Source organism: Felis catus, chromosome B2 (assembly GCF_018350175.1).
Source record: "Felis catus isolate Fca126 chromosome B2, F.catus_Fca126_mat1.0, whole genome shotgun sequence".
Lineage (NCBI taxonomy): Eukaryota > Metazoa > Chordata > Mammalia > Carnivora > Felidae > Felis > Felis catus.
The window spans coordinates 9699089-9716590 of NC_058372.1; positions in this window are offsets into that span (position 1 = coordinate 9699089).

Below are 17502 nucleotides of genomic sequence, written 5' to 3' on the forward strand. Positions count from 1 at the left end.
AAAGCACACTTAACTGTATTTCAATTACTTAAAAACACTCACTAAACGGTACTTTGCTTCACGTCTTCGATCTGAATGCTGGACATGAGCCCGTCACAGTAAATCTGCCTTTGCTTAGGATGTTGATATCTAGGTCACCGTTCCTGAGAACGGACACAATGTTCAAGAAACAGTTGCATTTTTTTCCCCAAAGAGGAATTTTTGAGACATTTTTTGCAGATCTCACACAGTTGTCATTGTCGTTGGATGGCTCACGATGTCCATGAACTATATACCTGCATTGAAAAATGGCCCCGGAATGTAGACAAAACAGTATGAAAACTCACTTGCATATGAAATAATTGAACTAGTACATTTTTCTGTTAGCAAAATATGTGCCACAAAACACTAGAGGAATTAAAGATGCACCATTAAAGGAACAAGGGACTGAGTTAACTCTGAAGTTTATCAACTTTGGTAGCCCTATGTGAAAATAGTCCAGTTCAAACAAAACCATCCCTTTGGGAGGGATTATAGTTAGAACTATTTTCCCTTGAATAGAACTAAATGATATTTATAATCTTTAAAGACTAAAAGCCTTAATGAAATACTTTTTCATAAAAGTCTCTTTGACAGAATAATCTAAAAACTTGATAAAACATTACATAATAGGGGCACCTGGGTGGCTCAGTCAATTGAGCGTCTGACTTCCGCTCAGGTCATGATCTCGCAGTCTGTGGGTTCAAGCCCCGCATGGGGCTCTGGGCTGACAGGTCAGAGCCTGGAGCCTGCTTTGGATTCTGTCTCTTTCTGTCTCTCTCTGTCCCTCCTCTGCTCATGCTCTGTCTCTTTCAAAAATAAATAAACGTTAAAAAAAAATTACATAATACTAGTTGGTCCGAGGGAACCATATTTACCATTTTAAAAACATCTTGTTCATTAGGTCACCATCAATGTATGATCATCCTTGTTTGCCTTCTGTTCTAAAAATGGGTAAGACTTATATTATCAGGAAAATTAAGACAGTGACTGTGACATTGTAATAATGCTACATATATCATCTTTGAGGCTTTGGGGAAGAAGATTGGAGTTGTGAAGTTGTATGATATCCAAGTGGCTTGTTGAAAAGGCTTTAACATTGGTCATCAACCCACTGTTCTGTCTTTATCAGGGATCCGCAACTTGTACTACATAAAATGAGTTCACCCTTTAGCAGATTATTAAATGGGAAAGTTTGGTGGCTACTCACATTATCCATCAACAGTCTTCCCAGAGCAGCCAGCTCTTGATCTCTGGTGAACACGGTTGGAAGAACAGGAATGCTTTCGTTTCATCCAGCTTCTAGGAAAAGCATCCTAGTATCCCAAAGAGATGCATGCTTAACATTTCTATATTATGCATTAAATAAACCTAACTCTTCAGCCTTATTTTTGAGGCTCTTTGTCAACTAATCTTTCACCAAAACTGTTTCGATTCAAGTCGACTCGGGTCAAGACTACAAAGCACGTATCGTACATTTGTTCTATGACGAGACCGTGTTTAAGATACATAGGTCTCTTGCCCTCATGGAGCTTGCTGTTGACATAATGGCTTAAGCAAATTAAAAATTAATTAATGAAATACACCGCATTCTGTGTGATAGTTCAGGCCTGTTTATGGGCCACACTGGAGGCCAAAACCAGAGCCTGAGGCAAAGGAAACTTGGAAGAGGAAGAGTTACTTGAGCTGGATCCTGAAAGATGACTTCATCAGTGGTGAAGGCTTTCCAGGTGGAGGCAACAGCAGGTGCGGTGCAGAAGCTCGGAAGGGTGAAAAGCGAGGGTCTTCCTTTGCCGTTCTTTCTGCTACTGTTCAAACACTCAACTTTCCCTGCTTTACATTCCACTCGACTCTCTTTTCCCATCTCATCCTAGTCTTCCCATTGACACCATTTTTCGTTTTCTTTTCTTCCGATCTACAGCCGCCAATTCTTTCAAAAAGCATCATAGGACTTCGTACAATATGGCTTCCGCATCCACGAGGCCATCTGTCATGAATTCCCCCACTATAATTATTTCAAAGCAACTTTACTGGTTTCCCATTTTATAATCAAGGATATAAAGATCGCGGTATAATTCAGAAACTGCAGAAAACCATAAAGACGAAAATAACCCATGCCTAGAAATAACCACCATTGATATTTCATTGTGCATATTTCCCCACGAATATGGATATTATTTCTTGAGCCAAGATTTTTAACGTGCAATATGCACTTCATGGAAATCTAAATTTCACTTTATATGGCACGGGTGTAGTTTCCTACCCATAGTTACTTGTCTTGGTCATCATTTTTGTGGTCGCATAGTATTCTATTATGTGGCTATGCCACAACTTCTTTGACAAACTATTATAAATACGTTTATTGTTTCCAACATTGGTCTGTGATTTCTCATCACATCTGACACCCTTATTTCAACTCCACAGTACATGGCGGATTGCATCTGTCGGCATGCTACGGTGCAGTTCTCTTCAGGCTATGTTGGATTGGATCTTCAGCTGCCAAAAGCATCTTAAGGCAGGGCCAGTCCTCCTTTGGCTACTTTTTATGAGTCGGTAGAGAGATTTATTCATATAGAAGTGCTCAAGTGGCCCCTCAGGTGGGCTGGCACAGTCTCCTGGAGTGACATCCTAATGAAGAGCTGCTCTAGAGTGACTGGCAGATTTTGCACATACTCAGGAGGGCCTGGCTTGTCGAAATGGGAAGAGGTAGGGTTGGAGCCAAGTAATGGTGGATCCGCTTTTCAGAGACCACAGAGATCACTGGGTCAGCTGACATCCCAGGAAGGTTCTAGTTTACTTAGCAAAAAGCTTTAGGAAAGCAGCTAAAACTTTGAATTATGCCTTTGCTGGGTATTTCTCCAGGGAGGGAGGTGGGTAGAAAGCAGAGCATGTGGTCTGCAGGGGTGAGCACTGGAATGATGAGCACCATGAGTCAAATCATGTCAGTACTTCTATTACCGCTGGTTCTCTCTCTACTCAGGGTTCCATTCTAGGCTGATCCTCTCATCCCTTCCTTTCAACTCTTTATTTTCTTGCTCTATCACCTCCTACCCCCCAAACTTAAACACAGCTACAAAGAGTGACGATGAAGTTGATGTCCCCTCTGCACACCGCCTAATCATTCTATTCACCCGCGTTGACCCAAAGCCTTCTATTCCTCCAGGTCAAACCAGTCTTCTTTTGAAGTCTGCAGTGAGCATCCTACTGTAACCTGGTAGCAGAAGATAAACTGCTTGTCCCATTGGTTAAAATGTAAACAAGGAATAAGTAAATAGAGAAAAAAAAACATTTTTATCAAGTTTCTTTTTGGAGATTCAGGCATTCATTCATTTTATTGAACAACCAAGCACAGAACTATGTAACTCAAGTAGGTGTAAGGGTCCCATTCAACAATATGAGTTTAGAAATGGCTATTATAACAATGCCACCAATGTAATTGTTTATTTTGGCAAATTTTGTCTTGGAATAGAAGCGTCTTTAGTACAAAAATGATTCTTTATTTTCTCAACGTAATATGATTAAGGTTTTAATTTGATGAGACAGCAGTTTTATAACCCGGGTGGTCAGAATTCCATTATTTAATTTCTGAGAGGACACAAAACAGCAATTGTGCAGCACTCTTTTTCATCCCGCCTTAGTATATTTGCTGAGCCATCAGGCTCCAGATGCATCTTTACATCTGTCCTGCGGAACTGAGGAAGAGTGGTTATCACTCTACTAAAATGGCGGCACTAAGGTCTTTACAGCAGGCGTAACAAGGGATCTCTTCCTTCCTTATGATTTGGGTAACCTAAAAAAACAAAAAACAAAAAAAACCAGTGTTATCTGTTTTACGTACTGATCAAACTTAAATTGTTTCAAAAAATGTGAAGAAGTGTTGGCCACAGCTGTATCTCTTCAGTTCTTGTCAGTACCTTTTCAGATTTTAGAGGTGGGTAGGCCCATGGAGCATGTACAAGAGACCATTTCTTTTTTTTTTTTTTTTTAATTTTTTTTTTTAACGTTTATTTATTTTTGAGACAGAGAGAGACAGAGCATGAACAGGGGAGGGGCAGAGAGAGAGGGAGACACAGAATCTGAAACAGGCTCCAGGCTCTGAGCTGTCAGCACAGAGCCCGACGCGGGGCTCGAACTCACGGACCGTGAGATCATGACCTGAGCCGAAGTCGGACGCTTAACCGACCAAGCCACCCAGGCGCCCCACAAGAGACCATTTCTAAATCAGCTTGCTAGTGGGATCCAATATGGCAGAGGAGGGAAATTGGCTGAAGGTCTCCCTGTTAGTTCTCAGTCCCTTAGCATGAATAAAATCACACCTCTAAAACAATATGGCTTTTCCTCTCGGACATTTAATTTTTCTATTTCTACTAATGATTGTAACATGCTAACTAAAGACTATTTTACAGCCAGCAGAAGAATTTGGATTAGTGACTGGGAGGTATCTGAGCACTAACAGAGCAAATAAATTTCTAAGAGCAAACTTTTCAAAGATCACGGAGAAACTAAAATCTGAGAGGCTGGGCAAGAATCCAGGTCTGACATTTAGGAAAGTAAATACAAGGAGGCAAAAAAATATTACAGGTGGTATTTTGAACCAATGAGCTATTGTAATCAGAGTCGCTAGCATATGATACAAATATTTACTAGATAAACACATAGAATTTTCCCTGTATTCACATATTTAAAGCAGAATATGATGATCTGGGTGGAAGGTTGCAGTGGAAAGTATCTATCTAGGTCCCTTCCAAATGTAAATGTCTGTGATTCCCTGGCATTCTTCTATCATTGCGCATGCTGTTCCTTCTTCATTTGAAATCTCCAGTTAGCCTTGCAATTATAGTTTTAGTAAAATGCTTCACTGGTCTTCACTTCAATGCCTACCTAATACCACTCACTTCAGTACAGGCAGCAAAGAGATAAACAGGTACCTTGATGATGAAGGTATCTGGCCTATGCCAATAACGGAAATATCTCATCTTGCAAGAGATACAGCACTTATTTCAAAGCATCCTATTTGTTTGGTGCTTGCCTTGTACATTACCATCTAGTCCCAGAGTCTCATCTGTAACTTGGAAGACTTTTATATTCATGTAGTGGATATATTTTTGAAACACAAAGTATGAGTCTATATTATCAGTTCTGATTTCCATAAGTCATCCAAGAAAACTAGTCTCATTACTCCACAGTCCTATTGCACAGATAAATCCTGGTTATCTTCCCCATTTTTATCGACTTTTTTTTTAGTAGAGTCTATAGTTGGAAACGATATGCAACAACTCACCTCATATACCACAGCACATCATTGGACTCATCTTCTAATTAAAGCAGGGAAATAAATAGCCAGTTTCCCCAGAACGATGCCACTTGGAGGTCACAGTTTAGGGCAAAGCATGCATTCACTAGTTCATCTCCTCAAGTACCAAAGGATTCAAACCTGAGGAGGCTTGAATCCATTGTATTATCATTCATTCATTTCCTACCAATTTGCACTAGGTCCTTCTATCTCCTCTGGAGATTTCAAGTTTTTCTTTCTTTCTTTCTTTCTTTCTTTCTTTCTTTCTTTCTTTCTTCTTTCTTTCTTTCTTTCTTTCTTTCTTTCTTTCTTTCTTTCTTTCTTCTTTCTTTCTCTCTTTCTTTCTTTCTTTCTTTCTTTCTTTCTTTCTGGTTACTTTTGGGAGAGCACAAGTGGGAGAGGGGCAGAGAGAGGGGAAGAGAGGATCTAGAGTGGGCTCTGTGCTGACAGGCTGACAGTAGTGAGCCCGATGTGGGGCTCGAACTTATGAACCGCGAGATCATGACCGGAGCTAAAGTTTTGTTTAAATGTTTATTTATTTTTGAGAGAGAGAGAGAGGCAGAGAAAGAGAGAGAGAATCTCAAGCAGGCTCTGCACTATCAGCGTATAGCCTGACGCAGGTCTTGAACTCTTGAACTGTGGGATCGTGACTTGAACCGAAATCAAGAGTTGGATACTTAACCAACTGAGTCACCCAGGTGCCCCTACTCCTGTGGAGATTTAAATCTTTATAATCATAATATGTATTTCATTCCTATCAGTAAGTTCTAGAGAATTATACTCTGCAAATACGGGTTACTTTAAGGATGAGGTAAGATCAATCCCTCTTTCACTATCTTAAAAATTATTGGCAAAAGTGATGGCATCGATGAAACATGGGAGGGATTAAAAGACTAACTCTGTTCCTAAAAGTTGGTGTCCAGAACGATCTCCTGCATACTTTCTTTAAATACAGATATCTGAGAACCATCCCTACCTAATCCAGCTTCAGGTGATTCAAATGCAGTGATTCAAGGACCACATTTTGAAAAATATTGGTCTAATCAACAGTGAGTATAATAATAAATTAAAAAAAAAACACCGTACATATGAGATGTCCTCAAGCCTGTAGGTAAAGATAAATGATTCAAGACAGAATTTTTCGAGAGTTAGATGTTCAGAAATTTCAAGGAGTTGACACACTATGAACGGAAATAAACTGGAGAGGGAGCAAAGTGGAGACGGATGTCGATGACATGACAGCATTTACTGAACTGTGACTATGCACTAGGCACTATGAAATGGCATCACATGTAGATATATCATTAAATCTTACAGTTCTGAGAGGTATCTCAAAATGAAGGACTGAGTAAAACTAGTTAGCAGTTGCAATCAACAGAGTAAATGTAGATTAGGAACTTTAAAAGAGAAAAAAAAAGGTGAATCAAAGACATTGATAATCTGCATCTATAACCATGTCAATATCCTATGTATTCATTTTCAGATATTGGAATACGAACCATGTAAATACTAGCATTCATGTGCATTCAAGTTTAGAATTAAGCCAGGCATTAACCATGGGGCTGAAATGTTAAAAAAATAACTATAAAAAAAAACCAAAACCAACATGAGCAGGGTGAACTGGTTCTCCAAATATAGACTCTCAGGAGTGAAAGGAGTAGCATTTACCCAGCCAAGTTTCCCTTTGCAGAACTCCCAGTACAGAGTAACCACCGTGGCAACGTTGACATTCCCGTTTATTGCAGCCAGCGAAGGGGAGGGTGGAGCCCTTTTTCGGACAATGAAAATGCTTCACAGAGTTTGGTGAGAACAACACGAGCTCACTTCCCAAAAGATCTCAAAGTTCAACAAGACTATAAGTCCTGAAAAACATGTTACTGACACTAGTATTTATTTTAAAACCGAAGTTACACGCGGCATCCTTTCCTAAAGCTGAACTATGTAACTTCTGTAATTATAAGTTAACTGAAGATAGATTCGGAGGGCGCAAAGTGTCGGTTACGAGATGAATGAATTCTAGAGATCTGCAGATAGAAGTAAAGCATAGTACCTGTGGTCAACAATGCATTGTGTAGTTAAAAATTCACTAAGAGGAAAAACGTTACGTAAAGTGTTCTTATCACGCACACACATACTGCTACTACCACTAAATAGTAATAATAAAGAAGGAGGAGGAAGTTTTTGGAAGCGATAAATATGTTTATGGCATAGATTGTGATGATGGTTTCATGGATGTTCACTTATCACCAAACTCGTCAAATGGCTGTACATTAAATACATATAGCAAACAAGAAAAAACTCAGCTAATTGGGGAGGGGGCTGTGATTTACAATTTGCAAGATATTCTGAAAAATTCCTGGATTGCCAGCTCTGGAGAAGTGATAAGGCCAGCACAGTAAACCTCAGTCCTAGCTGTACCACCAACGGGGCCAAGCTCATCTGATCTTTTTGCCTTTACTTCCCGGTCTGTCCGTGCAATGAGAGGCTAGAACAGCTTGATCCCTAAGGTTCCGTGCAACTCCAGCATTCCATGCTTGTGATAATTAATTAATTTGTTCATTTGGGGTGTAGTTTCCAAAAAGAGTTAGGTTGCGAGCCATCATGACTTACCTTCCTGAAGAATAATAGCAAAGCCTTCAAGCTAATTAAAAAAAAGTTTTTTTAATGTTTATTAATGAGAGAGAGAGAGACAGACAGAGTGTGAGTTGGGGGAGAGGCAGAGAGAGAGAGGGAGACACAGAATCCAAAGCAGGCTCCAGGCTCTGAGCTGTCAGCACACAGCCGGATGATGCAGGGCTCAAACCCATGAACCGTGAGATCATGACCTGAGCCGAAGTCAGACGCTTAACAGACTGAGCCACCCAGGCGCCCCTGCCTTCAAGCTAATTTCTAAGTAGTGGTCAAGGGGATATTGAGAAACATGGTGGAGAGCCTGTGGCTTCTGTGTTGACACCATCCTATAGGATAAGAGGACAGGTAGGCAGGAAGCTGCTGTTATAATCCAGGCTTTGACCAGGTTGATTCAGCAGAGGTGGTGAGAAATAATTAGATATAGTATTTTGAAACTTTGGCCTGAGGTGTTGGCCTATGGAATGAATGTGAGTTGTGAGAAGAAAGAGAAGTGAAAAACTTCTGTAGTGTTTGATCTTAACAACTGGAAGGATGGAGGTGACATTTATTGGTGGAGAACTCCATGTGAGAAGCTGGGTTGGGGTAAGAACAGTTTAGTTCTGTGCATCTTCAACTGAAATAACTGCTAAACATCCAAATTGCACTGTTGGGTAGGTAATTGAATATCTAAATGTGGAGTTCAAGGGAAATGTTTGTGCTGGTGACGTAAATTTGGGAGTGATTGTCTTCACGTCAAGGGTGTGTAAGCCAAGGCTGGACGCCATCTTCTGGGGAGAGAGTAGAGCTAGAGAAGGCCGGTCCAAGGATCATGTTTTGTATCAGTGTTCAAAGGTTGGGGAGATGAGAAAGGGGTAGAAAACCCTGTGGCCACTGGAAAAGGGAGTCAAAGGAAGAAATAATTTCAAAGAGCAGGGAGTGCCTTAGGCAGGTCAAATGCTGTTAACTTGGTACAGACTGGAAGAAATCTCACAAGGGAAAAACCCACTAGAAATGGAAGCTATTTTATCTACCTCACCGTCCAGGTTATCCTTTGTGCCCTGGGACAGCAAGCATAGAAAAAAGGAAACCTTCTTAATTTGATGTATTCACACGGAAACATATGCGTTTGCATAAAAAAATAATTATCACCTGCTTCTAAATTTAGTCTGTGAGGGTACCGTGTAGTAACTTCTTCCAAGAAGAGACTTTTGTTCTCTGTTTTCAGTGATTTGATGGGTTGATGCAGCTCTCCAAAGAGCCTGCTTTCCAACTGGTAGAAGGCATTGTAGAAAGATATTTGTTTTAATCTCTGAGTAAGAAAAAAACTTTCTCTCTCGTTCTTACTCATCATTTCAATGTATCCCTGGATTTCCTTGTAAATAGGATACACGAGATGAATGAATGAGCTCTAATGGAGTGCCTGTGGATTAATGGATACATTCTCTCCTCAGTTTGGCACAGCTCTCTGTGGCAGGCCCAGGGCACCTCGGGCACCTTCTGCAGCCAGCACCCGTTGACAGTGAGGTCTGTTATTTAGAACACCTTTTATCTGTCACCCTCCTTTCAGCTCTGTCTAGCCTCATCAGGTGTTTGCCAGGTGTTCTGTGAGGTCACCTGTATTTTTATACTTCCCTGACTGTGGGCAGGAAACAGCTCTGAGAGCCACCCCAAAACTCTGATTATGGGTCTGGTCTCCTCACTTGTCCATTTGCTCTGTAGGGGTCAAACAAAATTCTTCCCATTTGGGTCATCCCTCTAGTCCCTCCTCTCTTTGATCCTTTTTGCCTGTGGATTTGAGAACCACATATATGAGCATGATATTTTCCCGAATTCTGGGGAAGAGTGATCTTCTTGGTGGCTTTGGGGAGAAGAGGCCCCTTTACTGGCTTGTGATCTTTGGAAGGATGGATCATTTACTAATTTTATTACATTTAAAAATTTGTTTAATTTATTTTTGAGACAGAGAGAGAAAGTATAAGTGGGGATGGGGGGGTGGGGGATGGCAGAGAGAGAGAGAGAGAGGGAGACACAAAATCTGAAGCAGGCTCCAGGGTCTGAGCTGTCAGCACAGAGCCCGAGGCGGGGCTCGAACTCATGGACCATGAGATCATGACCTGAGCCGAAGTCGGACACTTAACCGATTGAGTCACCCAGCCGCCCCACTAACTTTATTATTAAACTTAGCTTCTCTACAATGCAGATTATACAACCAGTTTTGCGAATTATCTGAGTTGTCAAGTCACTGGATGTTTAAAATGTTGGTTCTCAATTATGCAGATTGTATTTGTATAGGCGCAAACCACGGGAGTAACCTGGTAAAACACGCTTCCTGCTATGTTAAGCTGTGTATTGTTTACCTGACGTTCCCTAGAAACATCTGCTTATCATAACATAATTCAGCATTTCGTTCTGTTTCCACAGTCATCTTAAATGCCACATAATGACAATACATTGAATGTTTCCTTTTCCCCTTATTTATCAAATTAAGTATTCATTTATAACAATAAAAACAAAATAATGCTTTGTCTTTACTCTCTGAATTTTTCACAACGTGAATTCCACAACATGAAACATGAATTACTGGTACAAAAAAAGAAGAAAAGAAAAAAAAAGAAAAAGAAATACACTGCCAAAGAATTTCTACCGTAAATGTTTTATATTTTTTGCTGTCCTTCATTTAGTGTTATTATTAAAAGAATATGGCTTACTTCCCAGTGACATTTCCAGTTTAATGAGGGATCCTGGGAATATCAGTTCTAGGTGAAGACAAGAAGCATAAAAAACAAGACACGTGAATTTTCCCGAGGATACAAATACAACGGGTGATGGGTATGAAGGAGGGTACTTGTGGTGAATGCCAAGTATCGTATGGAAGTGTTGAATCACCATACTGTATACCTGGAAACAAATATCACACTGTTGACTAACTAGGATTTAAATAAAAACTAAAAACAAACAAGCAAATACAAATATAAAATCTGGTCAGTTTGGAAGGCAAAGAGAGCACAGAAGGATGTTTGTAAAGGAAGCCATCAGTACCCTGCATTTTAGGGGTGGGGGAGCTAAGACATAGCACGTTGCAGGATTATATCATGGGTCAAACTCTGAGTGAATTTGATTTCTCTGTAGTGGGTCGGTATGCTCTGAACATAATTCTTATAACACTCCAACTTTTTTTTTTTTTAAAAACATCAACTTTTTACTTGGAATAGTTTTAGGTGTACAGAAAGTTGGAAAGATAGAACAGAAGGTTCCTGTGTAGCCTCTACTCAGTTTCCCCAGGTGCTAACATCTTACAAAACCGTGGTACCTCTGTGATGATTAATAACAATCTTGTTATATTACTATTAACTACAGACTTCTTTTGGATTTCACCAGGGTTTTCAGTAATGTTCTTTTTTCTTTCCCCGGATCTGATCCAAGATACCAAATTGTGTCTAAAACTCCAACTTTTGAGGAAAATTGGGACCAGAGTTAGAGCTATAAAGACCTCAGACCTAATGGACAGTGACCGAGATTTGGAATCAGGAAGAGTAAATAGAAATAGCACAGATGGAAGCCTGGGAAAAACCTTGACTTCAAGGATATAACTATCATTATGTTTTATTTCAAGCCATTTATATTGGTGATGTTACTGTCAGGTCATCTGGTATTTTCCTTTATTATCAGAACTTAATGAGGGTTCTTTTAAGTCGAAATATTGAAACAGCTATTTGCTAGGGTACACTCCTGGATTTAACTGAAGAATAGTATCTCAGAGATGTAGCAGTATCATCTAAAGGAATATGTGTATATAATACTCTGAGATATAATCATCTTTTTTACATAGGTAGTACTTTGTGTATTTCATTTCCTTCCAATTTATCTATTCTCCCTTCACCTCTAGCTATAGTAAGCATCCCGATGTTCCTTTTGATTCATTCATTCACCCCCAATAGATATTGGGAACATATCTGCGCTAAGCACTGAACTGAGCTATATAGACCTCTCGGTCTTTTAAGTGAACCCAGATCAGGGTCGCCTGGGTGGCTCAGTTGGTTAAGCAGTTGGTTAAGCATCTGACTTCGACTCAGGTCATGATCTCACAATTTGCGAGTTCGAGGCCCGTGTCAGGCTCTGTGCTGACAGCTCGGAGCCTGGAGCCTGCTTCGGATTCCGTGCCTCCTCCTCTCTCTGCCCCTCCCATGCTCATGCTCTGGCTCTTTCTGTCTCTCAATAATAAATAAACGTTAAAAAAAAAAAAAAAAAGGAACCCAGATCAGATAATCAGGCTTTACTGCACAGTGGGCAGGTGCCAATAGAGGTATTTTTAGAGGACTGTGGAAGGAAGCGTAGAAGCCATGCATGGGACAGAGGAAAACACATGCAAATGACATGGAAGCGTGACTGGATGTAGGGGAGAGGGCTCGAAATGACAATGGCCTTGGATATCAGTTGAAGGGTCTGAATTAATTGTGGAGAGGATGGGAAACCAATGATCGGATTTTGCTTTGGAAAGATCAGCACAGAGAGTGGATCAGCTAGAGGAAAGAATTTGAGGCAGGGAAACCAGAGGGAGCTTTGGGGGAGTACAGTTTACACAAGAAACCATAAAGACCTCCTTGCTCTTCTCTACCTAACACCTAAATCATCATTTTAAGGGCAGATTGAAATGCTACTTCCTCTGTGAAGCCTTTTATTTTTTCTTCCTACTCTTCAGAGGTACCTAGTCCCTCCCACCGCTCTTTGTTCCTAACTCAAATTATAATATTCATCATGGAGTGTTGCAAAGATTGTGTTTTTTTTTTTTTTTACGTCTGTCTTCCTACTACATGAGCTTCTCTGGTTCAGGACCTGTGTCTTATTCACCGTGGCATCTTCAGTATTTAGGACAGTGCCTGGCATAGGGTGCCTGCTCAAATGTATTTGATGGGTGAGAGACAGAGTGAATACCTGCCAGTCGTGGATAGAACGCACGAGAAAGTTGGCCTTTCCTCCCAAACTGAACATTCACTATCACCCAAATTAATTTTTGCAAAATTCCATGCACAAACATTTAATTAGCTCAATTGAGGAACCAAGAAAATGAGACTCAATTAAAGGACAAATTGTAAGTCTTTAAGCAATTGATATAGATTAGAATTGCGTGGTCATGATTGAGAGAATCAAAAGTTGTGAGTTAGTAAGTAAGAAAGAGATGTTTATGGATGCAAACTTGTTGCAGAATACATTACAAAAATGATGTTGGTGATTTACCTCAACTATATTCTGTGGACAGAAATTTCTTTAGTTCTGAGGGTTATCAATGGGGGTAAGCAAAATATCTGTTGCTGCTGGGTGCTAATTTTCTGGGAAAGGAACTTGATTTAGCCTTTTTGGATCCCTGTTGCAAAACTATAAACAGTCCCTGGAAGTAGGGGTCACAAAAGTAAATGTCGTTAGGGGCCAGGCAAGTAGCAGAAATGAACAATGGTGACCGGTGTAATAAACTAGGCTGTTGGAAAGCCTTGTGAACTAGAATCATGTCTGATCCATCTCAAAGTGACAGCCCTTACTCTGATCAGCAGATTGCTAACATGCAGGAAACTTGGGTCAGTTTACTATAACTTTTATATTTTTATGAGAAGCCAAATACTTTAATTTTTACTGGAAAGTGTATTTTTATATTGATAATAAATAATTTAAAACCACAACTGACACTGTCTGGTTAACAGACTAGGTTGTTTTGGACCTATCTTCCCACCAAGAGCAGCTAGAGAAGCCAGACTAAGTAATACAAAAATTACAAATCTAACATCATTGCAGAACCAGCCAGGCATGAAGAACTGTGAGGTCAAGATCTAACAGAGTGTGAAAGTCCATAGAGGCGCACCTGGTATCTGGGTCTCCTTTTCCCTAAAGGTAATTGGGGATTCTTTCCTTTTTCTTTTTTTTTTTTTTAATGTCTATTTATTTTTGAGAGAGAGAGAGAGAGAGAGAGAGAGAGAGAGAGAGAGAGAGAGAATGGGGGAGGGGCAGAGAGAGAGACACACACAGAATCCAAAACAGGCTCCAGGCTCTGAGCTGCCAGCACAGAGCCTGATGTGGGGCTCAAACTCACAGACCATGAGATCATGACCTGAGCCAAAGTCGAATGCTTAACCAACTGAGCCACCCAGGCACCCCAAGGTAACTGGTGATTCTGAAGTCTGTGGCTGAGATGATACAAACTGAGAAAGCTTTCACAGATTCATGGAGGTGGGAGACCAAAAATTGGAGGTCACAATTTGCCAAGGAGGAGGATCTTGGTAAACACCTTAGGCAGTCAGTTTGGACCCAGAAAGGCTATACCCGGAAACAACAGTGAACAGAGCCCAATTTCAGATGATGTGTAGAGGTTCCTAGCGCTCTTAACCTAGCTGTCTGTGGGGAAAAGCATATGCATGTTGTCTCTGGAGGAATGTAGCATCGTTCAGAGTCTCTTGACAATTTCCATATACAGTGTCTGGTGAGCAATAATAACCAGGCAAACAAGGTGACAAGATGCCACCAAAATCCAGAAGAAAAATAGACAAGAGAAATAGACCCACAGGTGATCCAGATAATGGAGTTTTTGTACATAGACTTTAAAACCACCACCACTCACATTGTAAGAAGTTAAAAGGCAAGATGAAAAATGTCTAGAGGACTGGAAACAATAATACTGACCCACAAGAAATTTAAAGAATTAAAACTTTCTGAGCAATGGAAACATATACAGGAAATCAGATTTTGAGTACTACTATAAACATTCTGAGTGCAGCGGTGGCATTATGGTATCAGCGCAAACACTGCAGATTGCTCTGGTTTATGATATAGCATGAAGCACTTGGCAAAAGTAAAGAAATCTTTCTTTATGGACCAGAAAATACAGCAAAGATTATAGATCAAAAAAGGTAAGGGCATTGATGGAGTTCAATTAGCTTCAATAAGGAGTTCGACGTTCAATAACTCTTACAGATATGAATTAACTTACCAACATCTCCAATCTAAAATCATCATTTTGACAGGGAAACGTGGAGGGATAATATAGTAGGTTCCATAATCTATGGGATCAAATAGATCTAGGTTTGACACTGGGTCTACTTCTACTAGGTGGGGGTGGGGGGGTGACCTTGGACCAGTTACTAAACTCTCTGTCACAGTCCTCATTTCTAAAATATAGGTAATAATTAATTTGTTAAAGTTGTGAAGAAAATTATAAAATGTATGTAAAATTCCCAAGCACAGTAGACCCATAGAGTAGGCACGGTGGCTCACTCATACAGTTGTTGGCACAGATAAGGTCTCCACCCAGTCTTTTTTCCTCTCTCTCTCTTTTTTAAGCTTATTTATTTTGAGAAAGAGAGAGAGAGAGAGAGAGAGAACCAGCAGAGGAAGGGCAGAGAGAGAGGGGGACAGAGGATCTGATATGGGCTCTGAGCTGATAGCCAGAACCTGATACGGGGCTCGAACCCACAAACGGTGAGATCATGACTTGAGCCAAAGTCAGACACTTAACCAACTGAGCCTCCTTTTTAACCCAGGTGCCCCTTTTTCCCTCTCTATACGACCTAGAGCTCTTTCCACTCTGTTGCCTGTAATAACATTTATTTCTTCGTTCTCTCCTTTTACTAATTCCTCTTGTTCATTTTAAGAGAGAAATGGAGAATCCATCTCATGTGATTAATTAGCATCATCTGGGATTAATATAGTTTAATATATTATCTGGAATATATTTTCATGTATACCTGGAAGCAAGTATATTTTGAAACATCACTGATTTACATTTATTCTGAGAGTACCAAAAAAAATAACCTTTTTCATTTTCTTACAACATATCAAAAGAATCAGTGTGGATTGTCCATTCAAACTAAGAATCTATTGGGTCTTTTCACTTCCTTGCCAAGGAGAGAGGGTTACAGCTATATATTTGTGTGGTTGATAGCCTCCCTTGTGGTAAGCAAGACAGTTTAGCAGAGTCCTGAGTCATCAGCACGACCCCAACTGCTTTAGTCAATGCACAGAATGCTGGCAGAGAACATACTTTTGAATTCATTATCTGAAACCTTTATTTTTTTGGCCATCTTTCTTTTCTTCCACACCTTCCCCTTCTTTTGAGTGTAAATTTCTACCAAATTGCTATATTGAAAGACAAATATAATGAGATATACAAACTTTAAAAAATACGATGTCTATATTCCAAATTATTTTGAAATACTCCTCATAGGAGAAATGCTACTTGTGATCAGTATCGTTTGCCAAGAAATCTTCACTAAACTAAAAGACCTACAAGAGAACAATTTCTATATCAAAAGTACATTATGTGAGCGCTTTCTATTTTCACTCTATGTACTTCACTCTATGTACTTAGGAGAATTTTAATATGTTTGCTTCCTTTTATATGAAAAAGAAATTGAGCCTTCACTCTTTACTTAAACTATTTAGACATTTTATATCTGATCTCTATGTATTTTCTGCCTCAGTTTTAACACCTCATTATTATAAGGATGGTTTTCCTCCAGGTGAATATCAGAAAAGGGTAACATTCTTGAAGAATGGAGGTTGATTTTTTTTTTTCTTCACTACGATAATAGTTTGCCTTGTAACTTTCTCTCTAAATGTCAGGGCAAACTCTGTTGAACTGGGTAGCCCTACAAAATTTTTTATCAACTGAAGCAAACAAAACACATTTTATAGTTTTATTTATCAGCAGAAAAACATTCTCTTTACTACCCCTTGCTACTTCCTTATTGGAAAGAAATTTTAACTCAACAACTATGCACCAATGCATATGGAAAGCAGACCCTGGGGATATCAGCATGAATGGGTCCTGCACACATGGAGTCATGGCTGCAGGTGCCTTGGGTACTTCCAGTGTCCTTAAGAGTTTATGAGGACATCCTCACAGGTTAGTTTTTTTTTTTTCTCTATTTTCTCCTCCTTCTCTTTTTCCTTCTCCTTCTCCTCCTCCAGCTCCTCCTCATCCTTCTTCTTTCTCCCCCTCCTTTTCCTCCTCCTTTTTTCTTCTTCATAAACTTTAGTTGTTAGAACACTTTTAGATTTACAGAGACATTGGATAACATAATACAGAGAAATTCCATATACCCTACACACTGTTTCCTCTGTTGTTAACATCCTACCTTAGTATGAGATATATAGATATAGATATAGATATAGATATAGATATAGATATACATATACATATACATATACATATACATATACATATATATAATATGTTATATATACCTATATATCATACTAATTGTACATATAATTATAATTGATGAACCAATTCTGATAATTATTATTAACAGAAGTCTACACTTTATTCAGATTTCCTTTGTTTTCATCTAATAGCCCCTTTCTCTCCCAGGAAATCACCCAGAATACCACATTACGTTTAGTTGCCATGTTTCTGCAAGACTGTCTTGCCTGTGACAGTTTCTCACACACTCCTTGTTTTCGATTATCTTTGATAATTTTGAGGAGTAGTTTGTGCTTGAAAAGCAAAACAAAACAAAACAAAACAAAACAAAACAAAACACAAGACAAAAGACTTAATCTTAGGCTGAGGGTCACACCCCATGATGATTTGTCTA